This window comes from Scyliorhinus torazame, chromosome X (assembly GCF_047496885.1).
Source record: "Scyliorhinus torazame isolate Kashiwa2021f chromosome X, sScyTor2.1, whole genome shotgun sequence".
In the NCBI taxonomy this organism is placed as follows: domain Eukaryota; kingdom Metazoa; phylum Chordata; class Chondrichthyes; order Carcharhiniformes; family Scyliorhinidae; genus Scyliorhinus; species Scyliorhinus torazame.
Window position 1 is genome coordinate 4,047,113 of NC_092738.1, and position 10,875 is coordinate 4,057,987.

The following is a 10,875-nucleotide window of genomic DNA, read 5'->3' on the forward strand; positions in this document are numbered from 1 at the left end:
TGGGGGGGGAAGGGGGAGTGGGGGGGGAAGGGGGAGTGGGGGGGGGAAGGGGGAGTGGGGGGGGGAAGGGGGAGTGGGGGGGGAAGGGGGTAGTGGGGGGGAAGGGGGAGTGGGGGGGAAGGGGGAGTGGGGGGGGAAGGGGGAGTGGGGGGGAAGGGGGAGTGGGGGGGAAGGGGGAGTGGGGGGAAGGGGGAGTGGGGGGGAAGGGGGAGTGGGGGGGAAGGGGGAGTAGGGGGTAAAGGGGAGTGGGGGGAAGGGGGAGTGGGGGGGAAGGGGGAGTGGGGGGAGGGGGGAGTGGGGTAAGGGGGAGTGGGGGAGGGGGGAGTGGGGGAAGGGGGAGTGGGGGGAAGGGGGAGTGGGGGGAAGGGGGAGTGGGGGGTAAAGGGGAGTGGGGGAGAAGGGGGAGTGGGGGGGAAGGGGGAGTGGGGGGGAAGGGGGAGTGGGGGGGAAGGGGGCGTGGGGGGGAAGGGGGCGTGGGGGGGAAGGGGGAGTGGGGGGGAAGGGGGAGTGGGGGGGAAGGGGGAGTGGGGGGGAGTGGGGGGAAGGGGGAGTGGGGGGGAGTGGGGGGAAGGGGGAGTGGGGGGAAGGGGGAGTGGGGGGGAGTGGGGGGAAGGGGGAGTGGGGGGAAGAGGGAGTGGGGGGAAGTGGGAGTGGGGGGAGGGGGAGTTTGGGGGAAGAGGGAGTGGGGGGAGGGGGAGTGGGGGGGTAGGGGAAGTGAGGGGAAGTGGGGGGGAAGGGGAAGTGAGGGGAAGTGGGGGGGAAGGGGAAGTGGGGGGAAGGGGGAGTGGGGGGAAGGGGGAGTGGGGGGGAAGGGGAAGTGGGGGGGAAGGGGGAGTGGGGGGGAAGGGGGAGTGGGGGGGAAGGGGGAGTGGGGGGGAAGGGGGAGTGGGGGGGGAAGGGGGAGTGGGGGGGGAAGGGGGAGTGGGGGGGAAGGGGGAGTGGGGGGGGAAGGGGGGGAAGGGGGAGTGGGGGGGAAGGGGGAGTAGGGGGGAGAGGGGGAGTAGGGGGGAAAGGGGGAGTAGGGGGGAATGGGGGAGTAGGGGTGAAAGGGGGAGTAGGGGGGAAGGGGGAGTGGGGGAAGGGGGAGTGGGGGAAGGGGGAGTGGGGGAAGGGGGAGTGGGGGAAGGGGGAGTGGGGGAAGGGGGAGTGGGGGGGAGGGGAAGGGGGGAGGGGAGGGGGGAGTGGGAGGGGAAGGGGGAGGGGAGGGGGGAGTGGGGGGGAGGGGAGGGGGGAGTGGGGGGTAAGGGGAGGGGGGAGTGGGGGGGGAGGGGAGGGGGGAGTGGGGGGTAAGGGGAGGGGGGAGTGGGGGGTAAGGGGAGGGGGTAGTGGGGGGTAAGGGGACGGGGGAGTGGGGGGAAGGGGAGGGGGGAGTGGGGGGAAGGGGAGGGGGGAGTGGGGGGAAGGGGAGGGGGGAGTGGGGGGAAGGGGAGGGGGGAGTGGGGGGAAGGGGAGGGGGGAGTGGGGGGAAGGGGAGGGGGGAGTGGGGGGAAGGGGAGGGGGGAGTGGGGGGAAGGGGAGGGGGGAGTGGGGGGAAGGGGAGGGGGAGTGGGGGGAAGGGGAGGGGGAGTGGGGGGAAGGGGAGGGGGGAGTGGGGGGAAGGGGAGGGGGGAGTGGGGGGAAGGGGAGGGGGGAGTGGGGGGAAGGGGAGGGGGGAGTGGGGGGAAGGGGAGGGGGGAGTGGGGGGAAGGGGAGGGGGGAGTGGGGGGAAGGGGAGGGGGGAGTGAGGGGAAGGGGGGGAAGTGGGGGTGAAGGGGGAGTGGGGGGTGAAGGGGGAGTGGGGGGGGAAGGGGGAGTGGGGGGAAGGGGGAGTGGGGGGGAAGGGGGAGTGGGGGGAAGGGGGAGTGGGGGGGAAGGGGGAGTGGGGGGGAAGGGGGAGTGGGGGAGTGGGGGGAAGGGGGGAGTGGGGGGGAGGGGGAAGGGGAATGAGGGGGAGTGGGGGGAAGGGGGAGTGCGGGGGAAGGGGGAGTGGGGGGGAAGGGGGAGTGGGGGGGAAGGGGGAGTGGGGGGGAAGGGGGAGTGGGGGGGGAAGGGGGAGTGGGGGGAAGGGGGAGTGGGGGGAAGGGGGAGTGGGGGGGGAAGGGGGAGTGGGGGGAAGGGGGAGTGGGGGGAAGGGGGAGTGGGGGGGGAAGGGGGAGTGGGGGGGAAGGCGGTAGTGGGGGGGAAGGGGGAGTGGGGGGGAAGGGGGAGTGGGGGGGGAAGGGGGAGTGGGGGGGAAGGGGGAGTGGGGGGGAAGGGGGAGTGGGGGAAGGGGGAGTGGGGGGGGAAGGGGGAGTAGGGGGTAAAGGGGAGTGGAGGGGAAGGGGGAGAAGGGGAAGTGGGGGGGAAGGGGGAGGGGGAGTGTGGGGGAAGGGGGAGTGTGGGGGATGGGGGAGCGGGGGGGAGGTGGAGTGGGGGTAAAGGGGGGAGCGGGGGGAGGTGGAGTGGGGGTAAAGGGGGGAGTGGGGGGGAAGGGGGAGTGGTAGAGAAGGGAGTGCGTGGGGAAGGGGAGGGGAAAGGGGAGGGGGAAAGAGGAAGGGGGAGTGGGGGGGAAGGGGGAGTGGGGGGGAAGGGGGAGAAGGGGGAGTAGGGGGGGGAAGGGGGAGTAGGGGGGAAGGGGGAGTGGGGGAGAAGGGGGAGTGGGGGGGGAGTGGGGGGAAGGGGGAGTGGGGGGGAAGGGGGAGGGGGAGTGGGGGGAAGGGGGAGGGGGCAAGGGGAAGTGGGGGGGAAGGGGGAGTGGGGGGAAGGGGGAGTGGGGGGAAGGGGGAGTGGGGTGGAAGGGGGAGTGGGGGAATGGGGAGTGGGGGGAAAGGGGGAGTGGGGGTGGGAGGGGGAGGGGAGGGGGAGGGGGAGGGGGCGGGGGGAAGGGGAGTGGGGGAAGGGGGAGTGGGGGGTAAGGGGTGTGTGGGGGGTATGGGGGGTGGGGGGAAGGGGGGTGGCGGGAAGTGGGGGCTGGGGGAAGTGGGAGAAGGGGGAGTGGGTGAAGGGGGAGTGTGGGGAAGGGGGAGTGAGGCGAAGGGGGAGTGGGGGGGGGAAGAGGGAGTGGGGGGGAGGGGGAGTGGGGGGGAAGGGGGAGTGGGGGAGGGGGAGTGGGGGGGAAGGGGGAGTGGGGGAGAGTGGGGGCGGGAGGGGGAGTGGGGGGGATGGGGGAGTGTGAGGGAAGGGGGAGTGGGGAGGAGTGGGGGGAAGGGGGAGTGGGGGGGAAGGGGGAGTGGGGGGGAAGGGGGAGTGGGGAGAAGCGGGAGTGGGGGAAAGGGGGAGTGGGGGGAAAGGGGGAGTGGGGGGAATGTGGAGTGGGGGGGGAGTGGGGTGGAAGTGGGAGGAAGGGGGAGTGGGGGAAGGGGAGAGGAGTGGGGGGGAAGGAGGAGTGGGGGGAAGGGGGAGTGGGGGGGAAGGAGGAGTGGGGGGAAGGGGGAGTGGGGGGGAAGGGGGAGTGGGGGGGAAGGGGAGTGAGGTGGAAGGGGGAGGTGGGGGGTATGGGGAAGGGGGAGTGTGAGGAAGGGGGAAGTGGGTGGGTAAGGGGGAGTGGGGGAAGGGGGAGTGGGTGAAGGGGGAGTGGATGGGGAAGGGGAGGGGGAAAGGGGAGGGGGAAGGGGGAGTGGGGGAGGAGGAAGTGGGGGGAAGGGGGAGTGGGGGGAATGGGGAGTGGGGGGGAAGGGGGAGTGGGGGGAAGGGGGAGTGGGGGGAAGGGGGAGTGGGGGGAAAGGGAAGGGGGAGTGGGAGTGGGGGAGGGGGAGTGGGGGGAAGGGGGAGTGGGGGGAGGTGGGAGTGGGGGGGAAGGGGGAGTGGGGGGGAAGGGGGAGTGGGGGGGAAGGGGGAGTGGGGGGGAAGGGGGAGTGGGGGGGGAAGTGGGAGTGGGGGGAAGGGGAGGGGGAGGGGGAGTGGGGAGGGGGAGTGGGGGAGGGGGAGTGGGGGTGGGGGAGGGGGAGCGGGAGTGGGGGAGGGGGAGGGGGAGTGGGGGGGAAGGGGAGTGGGGGGAAAGGGAAGGGGGAGTAGGGAAGGGGGAGTAGGGGAGGGGGAGTGGGGTAGGGGGAGTGGGGGAGGGGGAGTGGGGGAGGAGGAGTGGGGGAAGGGAAAGGGTGGAGTGAGGAAGGGGGGAGTGGGGGAGTGGGAAGGGGTGGAGTGGGGGAGGGGGAAGTGGGGGGGAGGGGGAAGTGGGGGAGGGGGAATTGTGGGGAAGGGGGAGTGGGGGGAAGGGGGAGTGGGGGAATTGGGGGGAAGGGGGAGTGGGGGGAAGGGGGAGTGGGGGAAAGGGGGAGTGGGGGGAAGGGGGAGTGGGGGAAAGGGGGAGTGGGGGAAAGGGGAGTGGGGGAAAGGGGGAGTGGGGGGGAAGGCGGAGTGGGGGGGAAGGGGGAGTGGGGTGGAAGGGGGAGTGGGGGGAAGTGGGAGTGGGGGAGGGGAGTGGGGGGGAAGGGGGAGTGGGGTGGAAGGGGGAGTGGGGGGAAGTGGGAGTGGGGGAGGGGAGTGGGGGAAGGGGGAGTGGGGTGGAAGGGGGAGTGGGGGGAAGTGGGAGTGGGGGAGGGGAGTGGGGGGGAAGGGGGAGTGGGGGGGAAGGGGGAGTGGGGGGGGAAGGGGGAGTGGGGGGGAAGGGGGAGTGGGGGGAGGGGGAATGGGGGGGAAGGGGGAGTGAGGTGGAAGGGGGAGGTGGGGGGTATGGGGAAGGGGGAGTGAGGGGGAAAGGGGGAGTGGGGAGGGGGAGTTGGGGGAAGGGGGAGTGGGGGTGAAGGGGGGAGTGGGGGGAGGGGTAGTGGGAGGGAGGGGGAGTGGGGGGGAAGGGGGAGTGTGGGGGGGTGAGTGTGGGGAAAGGGGGAGTGGGGGGGAAGGGGAGGGGGAGGGGAGAGGGCAAGGGGAGGGGGAGGTGGGGGAGGGGGAGGGGAGGGGGGAGGGGAGGTGGGGGAGGGGAGGTGGGGGAGGGGGGGGCGGGGCGAGGGGGAGGTGGGGGGAAGGGGAGGTGGGGGGAAGGGGGAGTGGGGGTAAGGGGGAGTGGGGGGTAAGGGGTGTGTGGGGGGTATGGGGGGTGGGGGGAAGGGGGAAGTGGGGGCTGGGGGAAGTGGGAGAAGGGGGAGTGGGTGAAGGGGGAGTGAGGGGGGGAAGGGGGAGTGGGGGGGGAAGGGGGAGTGGGGGGGGAAGGGGGAGTGGGGGGAGGGGGAGTGGGGAAGGGGGAGTGGGGGGGAGGGGGAGTGGGGGGGAGGGGAGTGGGGGGGAGGGGGAGTGGGGGGGAGGGGGAGTGGGGGGGAAGGGGGAGTGGGGGAGGGGGTGTGGGGGGGAAGGGGGAGTGGGGGGGAGTGGGGGGGGGGTGGGGGGAAGGGGGGGCTGGGGAAGTGGGAGAAGGGGGAGTGGGTGAAGGGGGAGTGTGGGGAAGGGGGAGTGAGGGGAAGGGGGAGTGGGGGGGGGAGTGGGGGGGAGGGGGAGTGAGGGGAAGGGGGAGTGGGGGGGGGGAGTGGGGGGAGGGGGAGGAAGGGGGAGTGGGGGGGAAGGGGGAGTGGGGGGGAAGGGGGGGGAGATGGAGAGTGGGGGGGGAAGGGGGAGTGGGGTGGCAGTGGGAGGAAGGGGGAGTGGGGTGGCAGTGGGAGGAAGGGGGAGTGGGGTGGCAGTGGGAGGAAGGGGGAGTGGGGGGGAAGGGGGAGTGGGGGAAAGGGGGAGTGGGGGAAGGGGGAGTGGGGGGAAGGGGGAGTGGGGGGGAAGGGGGGAGTGGGGGGGGAGGGGGAGTGGGGGGGGAGGGGGAGTGGGGGGGGAGGGGGAGTGGGGGGGGAAGGGGGAGCGGGAGTGGGGGGGAGAAGGGAGTGGGGGGGAAAGGGGGAGTGGGGGTGGGAAGGGGAGGGGAGGGGGGAAGGGGGAGTGGGGGGAAGGGGGAGTGGGGGGTAAGGGGTGTGTGGGGGGTATGGGGGGTGGGGGGAAGGGGGTGGCGGGGAAGTGGGGGCTGGGGGAAGTGGGAGAAGGGGGAGTGGGTGAAGGGGGAGTGTGGGGAAGGGGGAGTGAGGGGAAGGGGGAGTGGGGGAGGGGGAGTGGGGGGAGGGGGAGTGGGGAAGGGGGAGTGGGGGGGGAAGGGGGAGTGGGGGGGAGGGGGAGTGGGGGGGAGGGGGAGTGGGGGGAAGGGGGAGTGGGGGAGGGGGAGTGGGGGGGAAGGGGGAGTGGGGGGGAGTGGGGGCGGGAGGGGGAGTGGGGGGGATGGGGGTGTGGGGGGGAAGGGGGAGTGGGGGCGGGAGGGGGAGTGGGGGGGATGGGGGAGTGTGAGGGAAGGGGGAGTGGGGAGGAGTGGGGGGAAGGGGGAGTGGGGGGGGAAGGGGGAGTGGGGGGGGAAGGGGGAGTGGGGGAAAGCGGGAGTGGGGGAAAGGGGGAGTGGGGGGGAAGGGGGAGTGGGGGGAATGTGGAGTGGGGGGGAAGGGGGAGTGGGGTGGAAGTGGGAGGAAGGGGGAGTGGGGGAAGGGGGAGGGGAGTGGGGGGGAAGGGGGAGTGGGGGAAGGGGGAGTGGGGGGAAGGGGGAGTGGGGGGGGAGTGAGGTGGAAGGGGGAGGTGGGGGGTATGGGGAAGGGGGAGTGGGGGGAGGGGGAGTGGGGGGAAGGGGGAGTGGGGCGATGGGGGATTGGGGAGGAGTAGGGGGAGTGGGGGAAGGGGGAGTGTGGGGAGTGGGGGAAGGGGGAGTGTGAGGAAGGGGGAAGTGGGTGGGTAAGGGGGAGTGGGGGAAGGGTGAGTGGGTGAAGGGGGAGTTGGGTGGGAAGGGAGAGAAGGGGGGAAGGGGGAGTGGGGGGGAGGTGGAGTGGGGGGAGGGGAGTGGGGGGGGAGTGGGGGAATGGGGTGAGGGGGAATGGGGGGAGGGGGAATGGGGGGAGGGGGAGTGGGGGGGAAGAGGGAGTGGGGGGGAAGGGGGAGTGGGGGGGAAGGGGGAGTGGGGGGGAAGGGGGAGTGGGGGGGAAGGGGGAGTGGGGGGAAGGGGAGTGGTGGGGAAGGGGGAGTGGATGGGGAAGGGGAGGGGGAAAGGGGAGGGGGAAAGGAAAGGGGAAGGGGGAGTGGGGGAGGAGGAAGTTGGGGGGGAAGGGGGAGTGGGGGGAAGGGGGGGTGGGGGAGTGGGGGGAAGGGGGGTGGGGGAGTGGGGGGGAAGGGGAGGGGGAAGGGAAAGGGGAGGGGGAGGAGGAAGTGGGGGGAAGGGGGAGTGGGTGGGGAAGGGGGAGGGTGGGGGAAGGGTGGGGGAAGGGGGAGTGGGGGGGGAGTGGGGGGGAAGGGGGAGTGGGTGGGGAAGGGGGAGTGTGGGGGAAGGGGGAGTTTGGGGGAAGGGGGAGTGGGGGGGATGGGGGAGCGGGGGTAAAGGGGGAGTGGGGGGAAGGGGGAGTGGTAGAGAAGGGGGTGGGGAAGGGGAGGGTAAAGGGGAGGGGGAAAGGGGAGGGGGAAAGGGGAAGGGGGAGTGGGGGAGGAGGAAGTGAGGGGAAGGGGGAGTGGGGGGGAAGGGGGAGTGGGGGGGGAAGGGGGAGTGGGGGGGAAGGGGGAGTGGGGGGGGAAGGGGGAGTGGGGGGAAGGGGGAGTGGGGGGGAAGGGGGAGTGGGGGGGAGGTGGGGGGTAAGGGGAGGGGGATGGGGAGGGGTAAGGGGATGGGGATGGGGAAGGGGAGAGGAAAGGGGAGGGAGGCGGAAGTGGGGGGGAAGGGGGAGTGGGGGGAAGTGGGAGTGTGTGGGGAAGGGGGAGTGTGGGTGAAGGGGGAGTGGGGGGGAAGGGGGAGTGGGGGGGAAGGGGGAGTGGGGGGGGAGTGGGAGTGTGGGGGAAGGGGGAGTGTGGGGGAAGTGGGAGTGTGTGGGGAAGGGGGAGTGTGGGTGAAGGGGGAGTGGGGGGGAAGGGGGAGTGGGGGGGAGTGGGGGACGGGGGAGTGGGGAGGGGGAGTGGGGGGGAAGGGGGAGTGTGGGGGAAGGGGGAGTGTGGGGGAAGGGGGAGTGGGGGGGAAGGGGGAGTGTGGGGGAAGGGGGAGTGTGGGGAAGGGGGTGAGGGCGAAGAGGGAGTGAGGGCGAAGGGGGAGTGGGGGGAAGGGGAGGGGGGAGACGGGAGTGGGGGGAAGGGAGGGGGAGACGGGAGTCGGGGGAAGGGGAGGGGGGAGACGGGAGTGGAGGGAGCGGAAAGTGGGGAGGAAGGGGGAGTGGGGGGAAGGGGGTGTGGGGGGGATGAGGGAGTGGGGGAGAAAGTGGGGGGGAGAGGGGGGAGGGGGCGTGGGGGGAAGGGGGAGTGGGGGGAGGGGGGAGTGTGGGGGAAGGGGGAGTGGCGGAAGGGGAGGGGTGACCCGGAAGGAGGGGAGGGGTGACTCGGAGGGAGGGGGAGGGGTGACACGGAGGGAGGGGTGACACGGATGGAGGGGTGGGGTGACACGGACGGAGGGGAGGGGTGACACGGACGGAGGGGGAGGGGTGACACGGACGGAGGGGGAGGGGTGACACGGACGGAGGGGGAGGTGTGACACGGAGGGGGGAGGGGACGGGCGACACGGAGGGAGGGGGCGACACGGAGGGAGGGGGCGACACGGAGGGAGGGGTGACTCGGAGGGAGGGGTGACTCGGAGGGAGGGGGCGACTCGGAGGCAGGGGAGGTGTGACTCGGAGGGAGGGGAGAAGGGGTGACACGGAGGGAGGGGGGCGACTCGGAGGGAGGGGGAGGGGTGACACGGAGGGAGGGGGGGTGACTCGGAGGGAGAGGGAGGGGTGATGCGGAGGGAGGTGTGACTCGGAGGGAGGGGAGGTATGACACGGAGGGGGGGGGGTGACTCGGAGGGAGGGGGAGGGGTGACACGGAGGGAGGGGGAGGGGTGACACGGAGGGAGGGGGGTGACACGGAGGGAGGGGGGGTGACACGGAGGGAGGGGTGACACGGAGGGAGAGGAGGTGTGACTCGGAGGGAGGGGGGGTGACTCGGAGGGAGGGGGAGGGGTGACACGGAGGGAGAGGAGGTGTGACTCGGAGGGAGTGGAGGGTGACACGGAGGGAGGGGAGGTGTGACTCGGAGGGAGGGGGAGGTGTGACTCGGAGGGAGGGGGAGGGGTGACACGGAGGGAGGGGGAGGTGTGACTCGGAGGGAGGGGAGGTGTGACTCGGAGGGAGGGGGAGGGGTGACACGGAGGGAGGGGAGGTGTGACTCGGAGGGAGGGGAGGTGTGACTCGGAGGGAGGGGGAGGGGTGACACGGAGGGAGGGGAGGGGTGACACGGAGGGAGGGAGGTGTGACTCGGAGGGAGGGGGAGGGGTGACACGGAGGGAGGGGAGGTGTGACTCGGAGGGAGGGGAGGTGTGACTCGGAGGGAGGGGGGTTGACGCGGAGGGAGGGGGAGGTGTGACTCGGAGGGAGGGGGAGGTGTGACTCGGAGGGAGGGGGAGATGTGACTCGGAGGGAGGGGGGGGTGACACGGAGGGAGGGGGGGGTGACACGGACGGAGGGGGAGGAGTGACACGGATGGAGGGGGAGGGGCGACACGGAGGGGGGAGGGGAGGGGTGACACAGAGGAAGGGGGCGACTCGGAGGGGGGAGGTGTGACTCGGAGGGAGGTGTGACTCGGAGGGAGGTGTGACACGGAGGGAGGGGGGGTGACACGGAGGGGGGGGGGTGACACGGAGGGAGGGGGGGGTGACACGGAGGGAGGGGGAGGTGTGACTGGGAGGAAGGTGTGACACGGAGGGAGGGGGGGGCGACTCGGAGTGAGGTGTGACACGGAGGGAGGGGGGTGACACGGAGGGAGGGGAGGTGACTCGGAGGGAGGGGAGGGGTGACACGGAGGGAGGGAGGGTGACACGGAGGGAGGGGTAGGGGTGACACGGAGGGAGGGGGAGGTGTGACTCGGAGGGAGGGAAGGTGTGACACGGAGGGAGGAGGGGTGACACGGAGGGAGGGGAGGTGACTCGGAGGGAGGGGAGGGGTGACACGGAGGGAGGGAGGGTGACACGGAGGGAGGGGGGTGACTCGGAGGGAGGGGGAGGGGTGACACGGAGGGAGGGGGGGTGTGACTCGGAGGGAGGGGAGGTGTGACTCGGAGGGAGGGGAGGGGTGACACAGAGGGAGGGGGAGGTGTGACTCGGAGGGAGGGGAGGTGTGACACGGAGGGAGGGGGAGGGGTGACTCGGAGGGAGGGGGAGGTGTGACTCGGAGGGAGGGGAGGTGTGACTCCGAGGGAGGGAAGGTGTGACACGGAGGGAGGGGGGTGACTCGGAGGGAGGGGTGACACGGAGGGAGGGAGGGTGACACGGAGGGAGGGGGGTGACTCGGAGGGAGGGGGAGGGGTGACACGGAGGGAGGGGGAGGTGTGACCCGGAGGGAGGGGGAGGTGTGACTCGGAGGGAGGGGGAGGTGTGACTCGGAGGGAGGGGAGGGGTGACACGGAGGGAGGGGGAGGTGTGACTCGGAGGGAGGGGAGGTGTGACACGGAGGGAGGGGGAGGGGTGGCTCGGAGGGAGGGGGAGGTGTGACTCGGAGGGAGGGGAGGTGTGACTCCGAGGGAGGGAAGGTGTGACACGGAGGGAGGGGGGTGACTCGGAGGGAGGGGTGACACGGAGGGAGGGGGGTGACACGGAGGGAGGGGTGTGACACGGAGGGAGGGGGTGTGACACGGAGGGAGGGGGGGTGACTCGGAGGGAGGGGTGACACGGAGGGAGGGGGGGTGACACGGAGGGAGGGGGAGGGGTGACTCGGAGGGAGGGGGAGGGGTGACACGGAGGGAGGGGAGGTGTGACTCGGAGGGAGGGGTGACTCGGAGGGAGGGGTGACTCGGAGGGAGGGGGGTTGACGCGGAGGGAGGGGGAGGTGACGCGGAGGGAGGGGGAGGTGTGACTCGGAGGGAGGGGAGGTGTGACTCGGAGGGAGGGGGGGGGGGTGACGCGGAGGGAGGGGGGTGATTCGGAGGGAGAGGGAGGGGTGACGCGGAGGGAGGGGGGTGACTCGG